Below are 17,500 nucleotides of genomic sequence, written 5' to 3'. Positions count from 1 at the left end.
AAAGTCCAAAGCTAATGCAAAGTCAATCTGTACAATTATGGGGTCTTCATGAAGTTCCGTCATGAACAACGTTCCGTGATTCTGACTGTAACTCATATCTTCTGTTGTGTCTTCAAATTATGGATGATTTATTTTGGCCGATATATTTATTTGCTTTATAGCTCTTGAACAAATGAGCAAGTTGTGGAGGATACCAGTAGGGTTGAGTACTAGAAGCAAGTTTGTTCTTTCATTCATTTCGGAAGGAAGTAGTTACCTCCAGCTACTGTGAACATTCAGGCTTATGGTGACGTCTCCAGATCCCTGAAATTTACAAGAAGAACGTTAACAGCTATAACATTTATTTTGGGTTTTAATTCAGCTTAGTACATCAAAATGGAGATCATATGTCTATAATCTAGATGATACATGCCAAAATTTTAAAGTAAATTTATCATAGAGTGCACATTCTTCGTGGAAGCAGATTGGGTCTCAGAAGTAGTTTCAAAGCAAGAGACAAAGTACTCATTCAATATATTTCATCTCCTGGGACTTGTTAGGCCACAAATAGAGCTGTTATGTCATAGCATTCACCAAAACCTGCTGGTATTGAACATAGTTCATAGCTATGGACTCATACTATCCCACAACCTCCAATGCCCCCTCCCCCCTTTCCTAACCCCACTCTTCCACATAATTAAAATGGACTTCAAATTAAAATTTAGAATGTAATGGTCTGTCAAATGGTCATGATTTCATTCCTGTGTATTTAAAGAAGATGCAAAGACTAACAGGACAACGCCTTAAAATTAAAACAAATAGGATCCATGAATACTCTTGGATACCTTAACGATATCAGTTCACTCCCTGTGGATTGTAACAATACCCAGCATGTCTCTACTCTAAAATTAACTTCAGGGATGCAAAGGTCATACATTTCTCAACCACCTCATAATGAAGCCAGTAACATCTCTGTAAAGTACGATGATCTACGAGTTCATATTACACTGCTGCAGAATAATATATTACTTGGTAGTTAATCGAGGTCATTTATTGTGTTTCAGTGACAAATACAACTGAAGGTATTGAGATGAATCAACATTTACTTTTTGTGTATATTGCTCGATGTTAACTGAATACACCAAACCTTTCATGTCCCGCATGATGATCATAACTGTGTTAGTTCATGAATAGCTGCATACATGTTTGTTGTTTGAGAATGTTGTGAAGCAGGAGGTGCGCTATGGTGAAAATTAATTTTTGCCATTAAGGAAGCAAATATGATATTGCAGCAGTGATCCGTAGGCTTCAGGTTCACCAACACGTACAGGTTCCTTTGAGTACAGTTGTAGCAGGCATGCCATGTGCATTTTTTTTATTGTGCAGGCAATGCTTATTGCACAGCCAAATGTTTTTAGAATGAGTATCTCATTCTAAGAACATTTTGAGCGTGCCTTCTACATGTCCATGTGGCTTTGTATAATTGTTCCATCTGTTGGTGTTGAGTGAGAGATGCCGTGGCATAGTGGTTTGCTGGTGAGAGTACATGAAGAATTTCAGTTAAAAGTGTATGATCCATTTGAGGTTCTCTGACATAGGTGACACTGTTCATACGTATTCTCACGAACGTCCCAGAAATTGTTCGTCGAATGCAGTTGATGGAATCGATCAATGGCAGCAATGGTTGTCACTTCAGCCTTGATTGTTGCTTCAGCTATGAAGTGTTTCATCAGTTCCTGCATATGGTATCCTTGCTCATTCGCCACCATCTTGAATATCAATGGATGTGATGGATTGTGGAGCTTCTGTTTCTACTCTGTAGATGAGTCTCAGTCTGGTTGTATCCTCACCCCCACATGCAAAACCTGAAAAAACAAAGTTTGGTTATAAATTGCATATATATATAATACTTTGTTCACGTTTTCTCTGCATTTTCTTTTTAACCTTATGCACTATTTATGTTTCCTAGCAATCAACAAAATGTTTCATTTCAATGAGTCCTCATCTGATGTCTTTTTACCCCACACACATGAAGCCAAAAGTGAGTTGAAGCAATTTGTTCACTTTTGTCTCTGTCTGTCAACGAATGTCAGTTTATGATTGAGGAACAACATAATTTCAATTGAATTTATATTTTGAAAATGAATCGGAAAATGAACCTGTAGTTTCGCAGTAATTCAATGGCTTTGAATTTGTCCCGATCACGCATGCAAAGAGAGGAGTGTGAATTATTTTACTCTGTCTGCCTGTCTGCAAAACAAAATTAAAAATCATCTCAAACAGTTAACTTAGTGTTTTTGACGATGTCATAAAGGACACAAACAACAAGCATGAATAACTAATGTAATGTGTTAAGTAAGGTGGTGTATAAGACGGTGGTAAACCTGTGAAAAAATTTTTTACAACCTTTAAAATATTTATTTTATTTCAATTTAATTATATTCCTGAACACTGTAGAACACAAATCACCTTCTTGGCACTTTCAAAACCCTTCTGTTTAGCAGTACTTGGACAAAATATTGTGGCATTTTACGTCATCTCCACCAATGAAATTTGCCACTTGCAGACCCCACCCATTTCACTGTTTCTAAGGACTATGTGGGGTAAGGTTTTCCATGAACTCTTGAGTAATTGTAGTTCTTGACATCAGGTGTACAGTGAACTGCTCTTGGTTATCAAGAAAGATGTAATGGCAAAACAACTTTACGTGTGACCTCCATAAAAAGTCATTTATCTGAACATGACAAACTAATGACTTAATTGGCAAGATGTACATTATACCTGCCTGAATTTTGCTTTTATTTGAACTTATTTAAATACTAAATCAAAGTAATGTTTTGCAATTGCCAGATGATTTAATTTCTGAACATCAAACTTATCAGTTTCGTTTTTTCTCACACATTCGGTCAATGTTAATTTTATTGCATATCAATAAACGATCATGGGCTCAAAGATCTAACCCCAACACAGGCTCAAAGGGAAATAGATTGTAAATTGAAGAAAGTCCTTAAATCTGATGTACAGTTATCATGAGTATGATAATGCACACTTTAGCACCATCTACATATTACGTAGGCAAGAGGAATTTTGAGAAAAGGAAGGAGAGGGGGAGAGAATGGGATATTAAAGAAAGAGTTTTAGGTATTAGGAAGGAGGGCCACCACCATCTTAGTGTGTGTAATATGTAGATTGCCCTTTTCTAACATTCTCTAGATTTCATGTACTTGCAATGCTTGAATAATTTTATCGCTGTTTGCAACGTCAAGGTGAGTTCCTTGTGAAACGTTTCTTGACCTCACTTTAGAATATGTCGGGAAACCGAGCTGGCCAGAAAAGCATGATAATCCGATGCTGATGTGCATGTACATATGTATGAGGCTGGACATTATCCTATTGAACCAGGACAAGATGGTGATCCATAGAACACCAGTGGCAGCAGTATGCCTTCACAGGAACATATCATGAGTCTTGTGATCATGATAAATTCCTTCCCATATTTCAACATCACCACCTGGTCAGGCCTTTGCACGATGTTCTCATGGTAGTTGCATATTCTCATACTACACCTCACTGCAATCATGCGTCAGCACCACCATTAATGTTGAAGCAACATTTGCATATCCATGAAAAAGAGACGTTCCCATTGCTCTGCCAGCTGCTGCGAGTGTGTTGGAGCACATTGCAACATTTTGTGTTCTGAGCCACAACAGCAGGCTTTCTTGCACGCAGCCCAGAATAGCAATCAGCCACTGTATTTATAGCTGGGTAAATAAAACAACAGCCGGTGCATTATGACGGTGCATTATGACGTCATTCATGGGTTGCTGGAGTACATCTTTGGCGCAGAGAGATGACTAATATAGGGTGCCATGGGCATTCGTGGCACCAATTGTGATGTGACGTCGCTGCAGCTGCACCAAACCAAAAATGTTCTGCAACAATGCACATGGACATACCTACACCCAACAGCACTCCGCGTTCTGTTATTTGGCTGGCTAATAGCCTTCATACACCTACGGCACACCTAATCCTGACAGAAACTGACTTTCCTCCATCTTTATCACCTTTTCCCAGAAATTGCTATGTATACAGTTCTAAGTATGTAAATGGTATATAGTTCATATTTTTTATACATCAAGTAAACAAATTTCCAAGAGGTTGATAATTTGAGATTAGCTCAGCAAGGAATGTTGTTTGCATGTAAAATCAACCACCAATCGAACATCGGCCAGCTTACAGCTGAAGTGGTATGGCGGTGATTGGATGGTGAAGGAATGGTGGTCAAAATGTTCTGCAAATGAGACTTACAAGAGTGCAAGACACCACTGGTTTATATTCTTCAATATACGAGTGCATATAATTATTCAGAGAATGGATGCAATTTGTTAAAAATGTAATTTCTAACTTACACGTACACCTCATTTAACGTTTCTTTGGCATGTCCTGCACTATTGTGAGTATCTCATTCTAAGAACATTTTGAATGTGCCATATACATGTCTACGTGACCTTGTATAATTGTTCCATCTCTTGGTGCTGAGTGAGAGATGCCGTGGCCGAGTACTTTTCTGGTGAGTACATGAAGAATTTCAGTTAAAAGTGGCTGTGTGCCTGCTTTGCACTAATGTCTTCTTTAAGTTAATATAAGCTAGAGAACTAATTAAGATAAGTATCTGGTTTATAAATTATGATGAAGGCCCCAATTAGTCGCACCTTCCTCGAGGGTCAGCCCACAGGAGGTAGATTGGCCCAAGTCTTTAATGAACAAGGTGGCCAGGTCTTATGTTTGAGAAGAGCTTGTTTGGGCAGAAATTTGGAATTTATTTAAGGTGTTGGCGAAGATGTGCCTAGATCCCTTGTGCCAGTCAATCCAATCACAAACGACAGTGCTTTGTAAAAACCCTCAAGGTTAACCATGCTTGTTTCTATTACGATGGTGCAGAGGTAGCACACTGACCTTTGAACTATCTAATCCGAGTTAGATTATTGGCCCGATTGTAAACTGTCGGATTGGTACTTCGCAGGCAAAGTGTTTCATTACTGAATGTGCCGTCCATCGGATGGACTTTAAGTCGGATATCCCATTGTCCAAGCATTACGTCACCTTAGAATCAAAAGGTTCTAGCGAACATAGGTTCAATTGTCAGATAGAACCTTTTGATTTGAAGGTGACGATTAGTTTGCGGATGTTAAAGATCCCATGGTGTCTTTTGATGAAGAGTAGGCAAGTTATCACCTTCTCCTATCACCGTGGTCAAATTCCAAATGCCTGCCCTAACCTACAGGAGACACGACATCAATAGTATAACCAAAGCTTTCAGAAAATGGGACATGCGTGCAAGCTGATCGTCTCATCATTGACTCCCGGTCCAATATGCATCCGCCAACAAACAAACCTTGTTTATATCTTACTTTTTTGAGGGGATGGGGAGGAGGGAGGCACCATCTTTGATTTTTCAGTGATCCTTAGAATAATTATTTATATAATACTCCAATGTGTTCGGGTATTTGTTGAACGTAAATTGAATACATATTATAATGATTTCATTTCAGATTATTTTTAAAAATTGTGTAAGATTATCAAAATAATGAAAACCCAAATGAACCAGTTGATGTTATAAAAGCTTTTCATTGTTAAGGACCATATATTTATCACAAAAATAAGGGGTGAAACTAAATTGAAGGAAATAAAAATTTAAAAAAAGAGGATGATTGGAGACATGAGGTTAGGCGGATGTGAGAGGAATGGGGGGGGGCAGGGGGGGAGAGATCAGTTTGGGAGGAAATAAGAGCAAGAGGGGGGGATAAGTGGCATGTACTGAGCTTAAGGGCTAAGTTAAGTGGAGGTGAGGGGGGAGGGGAGTGGCATCATGATTACACCACATTTGTTTACACAATAAACATTCCAAACCGACATGCTACAGCATAAAACATCTTGCAATTTTAATATGAACAAATATACGGTGGGCGTGCAACAATAGTTCTCTTGTTTCAACGTTCAGCAGAAATTTTTGACTCCATGCAGTCATTTGAAAAAACTTACACTTTACGAAGCATGAGGCGACAGGCCATGGCAAATGAAATGGTCTTTTAAATCAACCGATCAGCTTTTGGGAAGGGCATTATGTAAGCATTGTTGTTGAAGTCACAACACATAATCGCACAGTCAGTGCGAAATGACGAGTTGGTGTGAAAACGAAGGAACACGGATAACACAAGACAGTTCCTTAAAGCGATACTTTGAGCAGTTATAGCTTGCCAAAGCAGTTTCTTGGCCATGGTTATAACTGGGTAGTTTGTCATTGCCTTCCCCAGCAGTAGTTAGGGAAAGAATTTGGAATTTGTTCAGGGTGCCGGCAATAACCCGCTAACTCTGCGTGAAGGACAGTTGAATCTTTAACATGCATTAACGGATGCTGGCAGATGCGACACACGTTTCTAACGTCCATCCAAGGGACGGCACAAACAATGATGAATCACACTTCCTGTGAAACATTGGGATATCAATTTATAACTGGGGATGGGATTCAAACTCAGGCTTGACAACTCAGAAGCAAGCGTGAATACCTCTAGGCCATTCTCAAATACACATATACATATATATATATATATATATATATATATATATACATATACATATATATATATATATATATATATATATATATATATATATACATATACATATATATATATATATATTGAAACGCAAAATAAACTTACCACTTGTTTGAGATGTAATAAAATTGTAACAGTTCAAAATAAAACAAACCAACAATTGCTAATTGAAACATTGGCATTTTATTGATGACATGTCACGTTTTTGATCAAGATACACCACCTCATAAGTTTGTTCTACAGTACAGAACAGCACAGGGTGCAATGTCAGTCCCCTTTCAATAGCGTGTGTGACCACCATTGTTTTGGATACAGGCAGTGCATCGTTGGCGCATACTGTCTACCAGTCTTTGGATGGATTGCTGCTGGATTCTGTCCCACTCAGTCCTCAATGTCTGAAGCCATCTGACTTAAGCCTAGGTCACATTTGCTCTACGGCGAGGATACGGCGGCCGTACGCCCTCTGAATTGACAGAAACGTGCGGCGGCCGCAGAGAAACTGAGGTGGCCTTAGGGAAGCCCTACGCCGTTTGGCTATATTTTACAGGCCGTAGGGGCGCCGTGAAATTATAGCGCAGAGTTATAACTTTTTTTCATTTCTACGTTTGCCGTAGCAATTCGACAAGCCAAGCGATGACGTAGATGTATTCCACGTCGACCTACGTAGGGCGTACGGTGGGCTTGCGTTATTCGTGCGGCTGCCGTAAGCTCTTCTCAATGAAAAATGAATTTTCCCAACCCCCAAAAAATTACGGCGGCCGCACTATTTCCACGGTCGCCGTACGGTGGCCTTGCGGTCTGTATGACTACCTGCGAGCAACGCAGGGCTGACGCACGGTTCCCCTACGCCCGCCATGCACCTACGTACAACCTCCGTGGCAGTCTGTGTCAACCGTGCGTCCACCGTGTACTACCGCTAGAGATCGGAGTATAGGTGTTTGCCTATACCGTGGTGCCCCCAGAATCCGAATTTAATTTGTTCCAGGAGGCTGTTCGGATTGCAAAAAGTTCGGATTCAAAAAATATTTTCCCAATAAAAAATAATGGAGTGAATTAATCCGTTCGTGGACCCAAAGAAAACCCACTTTCAAGACACTTGAAAATGAAATTTCCCATGTTTAAGGTAAAATAAGATGAGTAAATGACCTTCGGTGGTGGTGTATTGTATGTAGACTGGTACAATCACCTCATCCAAAGGTCCACACAGGATCGAGCTCCGTCCTGGGTTCCGATCGCTCGCACACTCTGCGAGAGCGCTGCCCCCAGGGCAGCTCATCAAACATGATGCCCGCAGAACCACAATCACTTTCATCAAATGCATCGGGCTGACGTAATCATGGATATTCCAAATTACAACTGGTTTTGCTGTGAAATTCAATCCTTGCCCGACAGTCCGTCACACCACGTGATCGGATTGTTTTTTTTTGTTATTAATTAAAACACAAGATGATTTAAAAAACAAACATCACAAATGAAGGTGAAAACACGAGGTAAGGCCTTAGTCACATTTGGCTCGGCGGCTGGAGGGTCTACAAAATGTACGGGCACTAGCAGTTATAAAGCAGCCGCAGTATTTCCACGGTCACACAATGTAGCAGTCACATATGTTTTTATTTTTCGGGCAGACGCACGGGGTATTTATAAATCGTGGAGACCTAAAACGTGGGGGTGCCATACGGTCTTTGATTTGAAGTCGCACGGTGACCTTAGGGTGTTCCTGCGGCGGCCATAGAATTTTCAAGGCAGACGCAAGGTGCCCGCAAGGTGACCGCAGGGGGACTGCAGGGGGACCCTAAGCCGAACATGCAGCCAGACGGACGGCAATGAATGGGTTATTATTATTATTTTTTTTTTTTACCAGTTCTTTTGTTTCGGCTTGTCGAATTTCTACGGCGAATGTAGAAATGAAAAAAGTTATAACCGCGTTATAATTCCACGGCGACCTTATAACCTGTAAAATATAGCCATATGGCATAGGGCCACTCTGAGGCCACCTCAGTTTCTCTGCGGCTGCCGCACGTTTCTGTCAATTCAGAGGGCGTACGGCTGCCGTATCCTCGCCGTAGAGCAAATGTGACTGAGGCCTAAAGTATCGATCGACACACGAGAGGTGCTTTCACGAGTACTTCCACCGACGAACTGAATGAACAAAGCGCAAAAATGCGGCTCGAATAGGTGGGGGAGACACGTGAATAAACATCAACGCTACGTTGTGTTCGGTTTTTAAAATGTATTAGGTTTTTAGGGGAAAATTTTCTCGAAAAAATTGTTCGGATTCCAATTTGTTCAAACAATGGGGCGTTCGGATTCTGGGGGCACCACGGTATATTATAGTTATAGTATATTCAGTTATATATACTGGTATATTTTTATTTCAGTAAAAAAATAACTGGTATATATACCCACTCGTTACCGTCCGACTGGCCGCACGTTCGCCTTAGGGTCCCCCTGCGGTTGCCTTGCGGGCACCTTGAGGCTACCTTGAAAATTCTATGGCCGCCGCAGCGACGCCCTAAGGTCACCGTGCGACATCAAATCAAAGACCATACGGCACCCCCACGTTTTCGGTCTCCACGATTTCTAAATATGTCGTGCGGCTCCCCGAAAAATAAAAACATATGTGACTGCCACATTTTGTGACCGTGGAAATACTGCGGCCACCGTATAATTGCTAGTGGCCGCAGATTTTGGAGACCCCACGGCCGCCGTGGCAAATGTGACCGAGGCCTTAGGACCATCTGCCTGTCCTGCCGTGCAGTGGTGACTCTTGGCCTACCTCATCTAGGTCTGTCATCTGCAGAGTTGTGGAGGGTGTCTCTGTCCACCAGGGCCGATATCGTCTGCTGTGAACAGCCAAGGCGACGTGCCACCTCACGGTAGCTCAATCCCCCTTGCAGTATTCCCAAGGCACACTGCCGTTGATCCCTTGACAATCGTGGCATGTTGATTGAAATGCCCATTTTGCACTGGCCTTTTTAAAGCCAATATCAAGACATCACGTGCAGCTCATTAAAATCATCCCGTATCCCTTGGCTAATCACTGATAGTCAAAACGGCTGTTCAACAGCTGTGCTATGAAGTGACCATTGAAGGTTCAAGTGACCATCCGTGACCGTTTTGTCTGACAGTGAGGACACTATTGTCCACAAATAAGTTCACACATTTACTATACACAGTGTTATTGTTGATATTTGAAGGTTAAAAGATGGTAAGTTTCTTTTGCGTTTCAGTATATATATATATATATATATATATATATATATATATATATATATATATATATATATATATATATATATATATATATATATATATATATATATATATATACTGGGTTCTGTTGGCTCATTGTCCATTAGGATGGTGACTTCTGGTGCAGACTGAGCGTTCTAGCAGCGTGTGAGCTCTCCTTGCAGTCGCTTGTTCTCTCTGATGATGATCTGGCACTCTTCAGAGTTGCTTCCTTCTGCAAGTACATCTCTTGCAGTCTTAAGCTCACGGACCAGATGGTTATTCTCGTGAAACCACTTTGTGAGCATTTCAAGGATGTGTGGTTTGAGACTGCTGTGATTCCTGGCAGCCAGCTCCTTGGTGTGTGAGTCCAGGAAGTAGACCTGTAGGAACTTTGGCTGGCCCTCTTCAGGCGGGAGCAAGCTGCCAATGCGGTGGAACACTTGACCTTGAATCCGGAAGCTCGGGTTCCAGCCCTGGACTTCAGCTACCTTGTGCCCGAAGGTTGCTATTATACGTCCAGATATTGTCAAGGAAGTGCTTGCTGAGGGGACCTTCGCCTGAGAGAAGTTCCTTCAGCAAGGGAGCAATGGCAGGAGAGGGCTCAAGGACGACCTTGCCATCGCTGCAGCACACACCCTTGGTCTCTCCTTTGAACTTGTAAGCAGAGCAGTGGGTGCAGACTTGGTCCATTCGACTGCATGAGTTGTTGGTTCAGCCGGGTCATACGTGAATGCCACCCTGTTGGCAGTGTTGTGCTCTTTTGCCCGGGCCAGTGCTCGTGCTTCTGCAGTGCGGTGACACATTGCCTCAAGTCTTGCATCACACTCTTCCTCAGTCTCATTTGCTCGCCACTGTTATTGCTGATGAACTTGTTCATTGAGCCTGGCTGATTGCTCCTCTTCAGTCTCATTTTGTCGCTGCTGCTGTTGCCACTGTCCCTGTTCATTTAGCTTGGCATTTTGCTCCTCTTCAGTCTCCTGTTGTCCCAAGGCAGCTGCAGCTAAGCGAAAACACACTAAGGGACCGATGGAGTTCTTCCGTTTTCAGGGCATCTAAAATCAGAAAGTCAAATTTTGATCAGAAACTTTGTAAACGTTCACTGGTCTGTCCATCCACTGGTCTGTCTTTGTCTTATTTTGATCAGGTTGTGATTAAAAAAAGTTGCGACATGGAAAATCAATCAATTGTGGCAGAAAAATTGAAACGGCCCCAAAAAAAAAAACGACGATTTTTTTTCGGTTTTATAAACATCAAAGGTGTGCGGTAGTACCTGTGAGATGTGCTAATTCTGAATATGCCTTTAGTTTTGCTCTGTGATGGGTAGTTCTCGAGTTATAAGAGGACAAACAAACACACTACTACTTTATACATATATATGAGGCCCCTCAAGGAGGAGTGATGTAAGCGACATTTTTTAATGATATGATGATAGGCTCGGATGATAGGGTAAGGGTTAAAATAGTGCTATATGGCATTAACTCCAAAATGGCCGATGTGTCCCTTACATCTGTGCTACTTAAAGTGGTGGTATGCGGACCGGTGCCGGTACGCGAGTCATCGACTGCCGGTCCGCGGCGAGTTTCCAGTTTCACATTATCATAATATATAACATGTAATGTATAAAATGAAAATGTATAAAATCTTGAAAAATAATATATTTAAGCAAACAAATTCAAAATACGAGAGAGAGAGAAGTCTGTTAACGTTGGAAGTTATACCAGAACCGAACGTGAAGGTAATATTATGTGAATTTCAGCGGAGTTGCCAGGTGGTGCTCTTTTGTTTTGCCAAAATGGGTGCAATTATAACTGTACAGTTGTCATGAAAGTTTTAAAATATTCGTATTGTTTCTTTATATTAGAGAAAAACTGCTTAAAACAAACTCCTAATACCAACAGTAGTTAAGTTATTCATGTGTTACTGTGCTAGGAACCATAAGCATCCAAACATACAGTTGTCCCAAAGTCAGTTATGCCGTTAAGTATATGTGTAGACAGATCCCTTCCTTGCGTTTCGTGGGAAGACACTGGGGTGCATTGCGATGTTTTTTTTAGTTAGGGTAATAAATCTTTATATCCCATCCCCCATCACGATCCACTGTCCACCTGCGTCTCTGGAGCCTCGTGTTTCCGAGGCAAAATCTTGCAGCAGTTCCAGTTCCTCGGCTTCCCCAAACGTTCCAATTTCTTCTTGGCTGTACCACCGTTCACCTTCCTCAAACATGCGTGGGGTGGGCGGGCTTTCCCGGCCTGGCTGAAACCCACCAAGAAAGGGGCGGACCCATTAAGGACCTGTCCAATCGGGACTCTTGGTATCTCATTATAATTTCGCACGCATTGACTGTGGGACTCAGGTAAAGGTTGGAAAATAACATAGGTTTAATGGAAATATTGATTCTTGAAGCTATTATCACTAGAGGTTGTTTAATCATCTTTTGTTTAGAATTTTATTGTATTGTTCATTTTTAGCTCGCCTGTTCGAAGAACAGAGAGCTATAGCGATACCCCCGGCGTGAGCGTGAAAATGTGAAAGTTTTTGGTGCAAGTTATTTTTTCCTTTCTAATGTTTTTATATGCCACACTATTTTTTATACGCCCGATATATATATATATATATATATATATATATATATATATATATATATATATATATATATATATATATATATATATCAGGGCGTATTATGTGATTCCGGTCGTCCGTCCGTCCGTCTGTCTGTCTGTCTGACTGTCTGTCTGTCCGTTCGTGTCCGCACTCTAACTCCCAAAGTTTTCAACTTTCACGTATCATATTTGGTACATAAGTACAGACTGTGGAGACGGTGTGTCGCGACATACATTTATCATCTAAAGTGGTTGCCATGGCAACCAGGATGCTGTTTTCCATCCGTTCGTGTCCGCACTCTAACTCCCAAAGTTTTCAACTTTCACGTTTCATATCTGGTACATTGGTACAGACTGTGGAGACGGTGTGTTGCGACATACGCTCGTCATCTAAAGTGGTTTCCATGGCAACCAGGATGCTGTTTTCCATGTAGTAGCACAATTCTGTATATACCTTCTTGTCCGGGCATATATTGTGCTCACTTGCGCTCGTTACTGATTACAATATACAAATACATATATTGCTTTAAAATTATTTGGATCAGACTTCACTGCAATGCTTTATAAAAAATATTAATAATTAGACGAGTCTTTTAAAAACGATAAATGTATAAACAGGCGAGCATTGGGAGGCTTTGACACCAACTCTCTGGTTTATATTCTATTTGCACTGATTATACTATATGCAGTTCAAATATTAGCTCAAATATTACAAATAAGCATTATTTCAGTCCATCATTCCAGGGTTATGGAATTTATATAAATTATTTTTATCTCTAATTTACAGATGGCGAAGCGAAACCCAATGAACATGTTTATCAAGCCGAGAAATCCGGTTGCCGACCACACAAATAATTCTGACTCAGATGACGGCGATGTAAATGAAGCTAAAGTATTGCCAGCAAAAATAATTCGTACTAGCTTTACTCGGAAATATGACTCCTCATACATTCAATTCGGTTTTGTAGCCACGAATGATGGGGGAGTGCCAAAACCGCATTGTGTTAATTGTGGGGATGTGTTGGCTAACGACTCAATGAAGCCATCAAACCTCAAGAGGCATTTAAATACAAAACATAAAGAAATGAGTTCAAAGTCAAAAGAGTTCTTTGAAAGAAAGCATGGTGATTTAAAAGGCCATCAGAATTAGATCTTTGAAGTATCACACATAAATACTTGTGCTTTGCGGGCTTCTTATAAAGTAGCACTTCGAGTTGCTAAGGCTAAAAAGCCATACACAGTCGATGAGACGCTAGTGATAGGCTGTATTAAAGATGTCTGCATGGAAATGCTGGGTGAGGCGACTGCAAGGAAAGTGGCTCAGGTGCCACTTTCAAATGACACTATAGCTTGACGAATTCACGATCTGGCTCAGGATATGGAAGATCAACTCATAGGACAGATTAAGTTAGCAAAGTACTTTTCTTTGCAGCTTGATGAATGTACAGACATTGCTAATATGTCAATTCTGATTATGTATGTGCACTTTAACCATGAGGGTGATTTGAGGAAGAGTTTTTTTTTTCTCTGCTTCACTACCAACAAAAACAACTAGTTCTGAAGTGTTCAAGACTGTGAGCGACTACATCGTGAACAAATGTGGGTTGGATATGAAGTTTTGCGTCGGCGTATGTTCTGATGGCGCTGCCGGAATGATAGGACGGCATTCAGGAGTGGTTACCCAGATCAAGGCGCTTGCCCCACAATGCAAATCAACACACTGCTTCCTTCACCGAGAAAGTCTTGCAACAAAAAAAGTCAACAGAACTAAACAGTGTGCTCAGCGAGGTTGTAAAAATTGTGAATCATGTAAAGGCAAATGCTCTAAATTCGAGACTATTTGCTGCATTATGTGATGATATGGGAGTTGATCATAAACAGCTCCTATTGCATGCCGATGTACATTGGTTATCAAGGGGAAAGTCCTGTCAAGAGTATTTGAACTACGAAACGAACTGGCCGAGTTTCTTCAGGACAAAAAAACAAGCTGGTCACAATTGTTCCGAGATGTGAATTGGCTAGCCAAGCTGGCTTATTTGGCTGATATCTTTGTCATCTTTAATGATCTCAACACCTCCATGAAGGGAAGGATGGCTTCGTGTTTTACAATGGCAGACAAGATCGACGGACAAAAACGAAAGCTAGAAGCATGGAATGGTCGAGTGTCAAGAGATTGTTATGATATGTTTCACCAATTAGCGGCAGTCATCGCTGATGCAGGAGAAGACCTTAATGTTACATCTCCACGAAATGTCAACAGAGAACATTGAACGAAATTTGCAGAACGTTTTCAGCATTACTTTCCAGAAGAACAAGATCCATGGAAAGGGAATTAATGGATCTGAAATCCATTTATGCCATTGAGAGATGACTTAGGTGTCACGATGGAGGATAAATTGTTGAAGCTGTCTGCTGACGAAGGATTGAAGAGGAGTTTCGAAACTACAACAGCACTTGCTTCTTTTTGGATAAAAGTGAAAGCAGAATATCCTGAGCTTACTGAAATTGCTCTGAAAACTCTTCTCACATTTCCTTCAAAAAGCTACCTCTGCGAGACTGGCTTCTCAACCATGAGCATCATGAAGACAAAGTACAGGAATAGTGTGGATATTCATTCTCCATTGTGTGTGGCACTGTCCTCAATTGAACCATGATTGGATAAGCTGACAAAGAAGAAGCAAGCTCACCTTTCACATTAGTAAAAGTTAAGGATTTAACATGCCCATATCATCAATTTCATATTTTAACATTACGACACTTTCAAAGTTGGCTTCAATGTAATGTTACCTATTAGTCCAGGCATTATATGACAAATAAGGACTGAACCTCACACAAATTGCAACAGAAAATCTGACAACTGTTCATTACTCATAAATATGTCCTCTATAACACATAGAAAGTCCGAATTAATCCAAGTGGTGGAAAAAATTTTTTTTTTATAAATTAAATTTTTTTTCATTTTTTTAAATTTAATTTAATTTAATTTTATTTTTCCAAAAATGTTTCTTAACCGTACTCTGGTACCACTTTTTGCTCCTTTATAATGGGATATTAAGCAACGCTCTAACTATATATGTAATACTAAACACATATTTCCATAGGAAGATAGTCTGGTTTTATTATTGAGATGACCCGTGCCTTCAGATAAGATCTCAAAATGATTTAAATCCATTTATTATGGCCTGGCATATATACTTTAATAGTGCATGCACTGATGTTCAACACAACTAATAATGTGCAAAGATAAAAAGTCATGTGTTTCTGAAGACATTATTTTAAATTAACAGCACTATTATACTATATAAGGCAACATAATATTTCAGGTTGTCTGGTTACTCAACCACTGGTTCGTCGTCGTCATCATCATCACATTCAGTCTGAAATGAATTTGCACACCCTGATCCTTTGCATTTGCTACATGCAACAGAGCACTCAATGTCATGCTTCTTGCATGTGCACCTTAGGCTGCTGCAATCTGTCTTGCAGCTGCATCTGATAACCTGCAGGAGTTCCTGGGGAGCTGGTGGTAAGTCAGTTTGGACAGGGATGAGCCCCCCATCACTTTCTTTCCATCCTCAGTCTGGCGGCAGGAGTTCATCCACGGTTCCCGTCCACTGATGCACCTGGTAGTACACGCATAGACTGTGGTACTTTGCTGCTGCAGAGGTAGGTGGTAGGCTCTGTAGCTGTACATAAGAAGTTCTAGTCGCCACCTTCTCACAAAAGTGCTTGTGTCGTAGTGAGTTGAGTCCCTCCCCAAGCTTACCATTGTACAGGCAGACCAAAGCATTCTCCCCTGCTGCCATAACATCTGCTGTGGAAGCTGACGGTGTGTCAAACACTGTAGCTTGCTCACGGAAGTCATCACTGGATGTGAATTTCTTGAGGGCGGCTCCTTTATCAATGCCATACAGGCATGATGTAGTATCACACCCAAGGATTGCGTGGATGAAGAGAATGTGAGTGCACACACTGGTACCCAGTTGCTGCTTGAGAGCCTTGATGTACCAGACACGTGGGTTATTTGTGCTCTTCTTTGGCTCAGGTTGGAAGAAGAGGTCATGTGACTGGAGCTTGGTATGGTAGATAAGGAGCATGAGCAGATCTGTATCATTACCGATGAGCACAGTGTTTGTTGTGGTTGAAGACTCCACTGCTTTCTGCACTCTGAGGAGATCAGCATCGCCTGAAGCATGATAGTCTGACAGTTCTTCTTCTGCAGTTGGCCACTGAGTATGTTGATGAACTGTTGCTTGTTTCTGTTGTTTGCGAGGAACTCGTCTTTCCTCATTGTAACAGGCATGCCCTCATCAAAAGTCACAGTTGCTCTAGTCCTCCTACCTGCTCGTCTCTGGTGTGTCATGCATGTCCTTGGTGGATGTACCCTCATAACCATTGAAAACGACAATTGCCTCCCCATACTTTCTTGTGTCATACTCAGTGTACAACCTGCAGATGTTATTGTATGTGGATCCACGTGTCCATGGGATGCGCTGAACAAGTGCTCCACCATCCAGCACGTACTGAACCTGGCCTGTGATCCCTGAAAGGTCAGGTGTGAGGAGGACCCAGATGGCATCTACTAGCACTGGCGTTCGCAACTTCCAGAAAGGCATTAAATCTTTCTTCGTCTTGTGGCCGAACCAGTTTTGTTTTCTTTACCTCAGTTTCGCTGGTTTGATGAGCTGCTGGCATTTGCTTCTTGGTACGGAAATTTATGCTGCACACTTGGTGATACACTGCATCTGCAGCATGCAGGTCATGCACATGCAACACACGAGCTTTCACTATGACTGCCCAGGCATCTCCTCTTTCATTGCAAAATTTCAACAGCATATCCTTGAACTCAAAACTGTCCTCACTGGGAATACAGTCCAATCAGAACTCTTCCTCTTGGTCCCAACATGCGCTAACCTCCCACAGAACAGACAGTCTCTGTCATAATGGAACTCCTCGTCATCAGCTGATTGTAGTCACACATGCCTGTCGACTTGCTCTTCTTCTTTAACTATTTGTTGTTGGCTGGTATATTTCTTGTGGCAGACTTGATGAACCAGTTCCCCAGGT

At 41.3% G+C, this 17,500-nt stretch overlaps 1 long non-coding RNA gene across 31 annotated transcripts in view; it reads right to left on the bottom strand.

Moving 5' to 3' along the window:
- Positions 1–324: 324 nt before the first annotated feature.
- The window catches only part of LOC147027693 (uncharacterized), a 198,979-nt gene continuing 181,803 nt past the window's right edge, over positions 325–17,500 (bottom strand). For 25 of the 31 annotated variants that reach the window (XR_015057206.1, XR_015057212.1, XR_015057188.1 and 22 more), the window contains one exon: positions 325–1,844. This is a non-coding gene — a long non-coding RNA (uncharacterized LOC147027693). Of the gene's footprint in view, positions 1,845–2,138; positions 2,230–17,500 lie in introns of all 31 variants that reach the window. The other 6 variants (XR_015057194.1, XR_015057197.1, XR_015057193.1 and 3 more) reach the window with 1 other exon arrangement.

This window comes from Eptatretus burgeri, chromosome 4 (genome assembly GCF_056783735.1).
Source record: "Eptatretus burgeri isolate ZD-2024b chromosome 4, Ebu_testis_v1, whole genome shotgun sequence".
Lineage (NCBI taxonomy): Eukaryota > Metazoa > Chordata > Myxini > Myxiniformes > Myxinidae > Eptatretus > Eptatretus burgeri.
The sequence above is the reverse complement of the archived record's forward strand: the minus strand, read 5'-3'. Positions and strand labels throughout refer to the sequence as shown.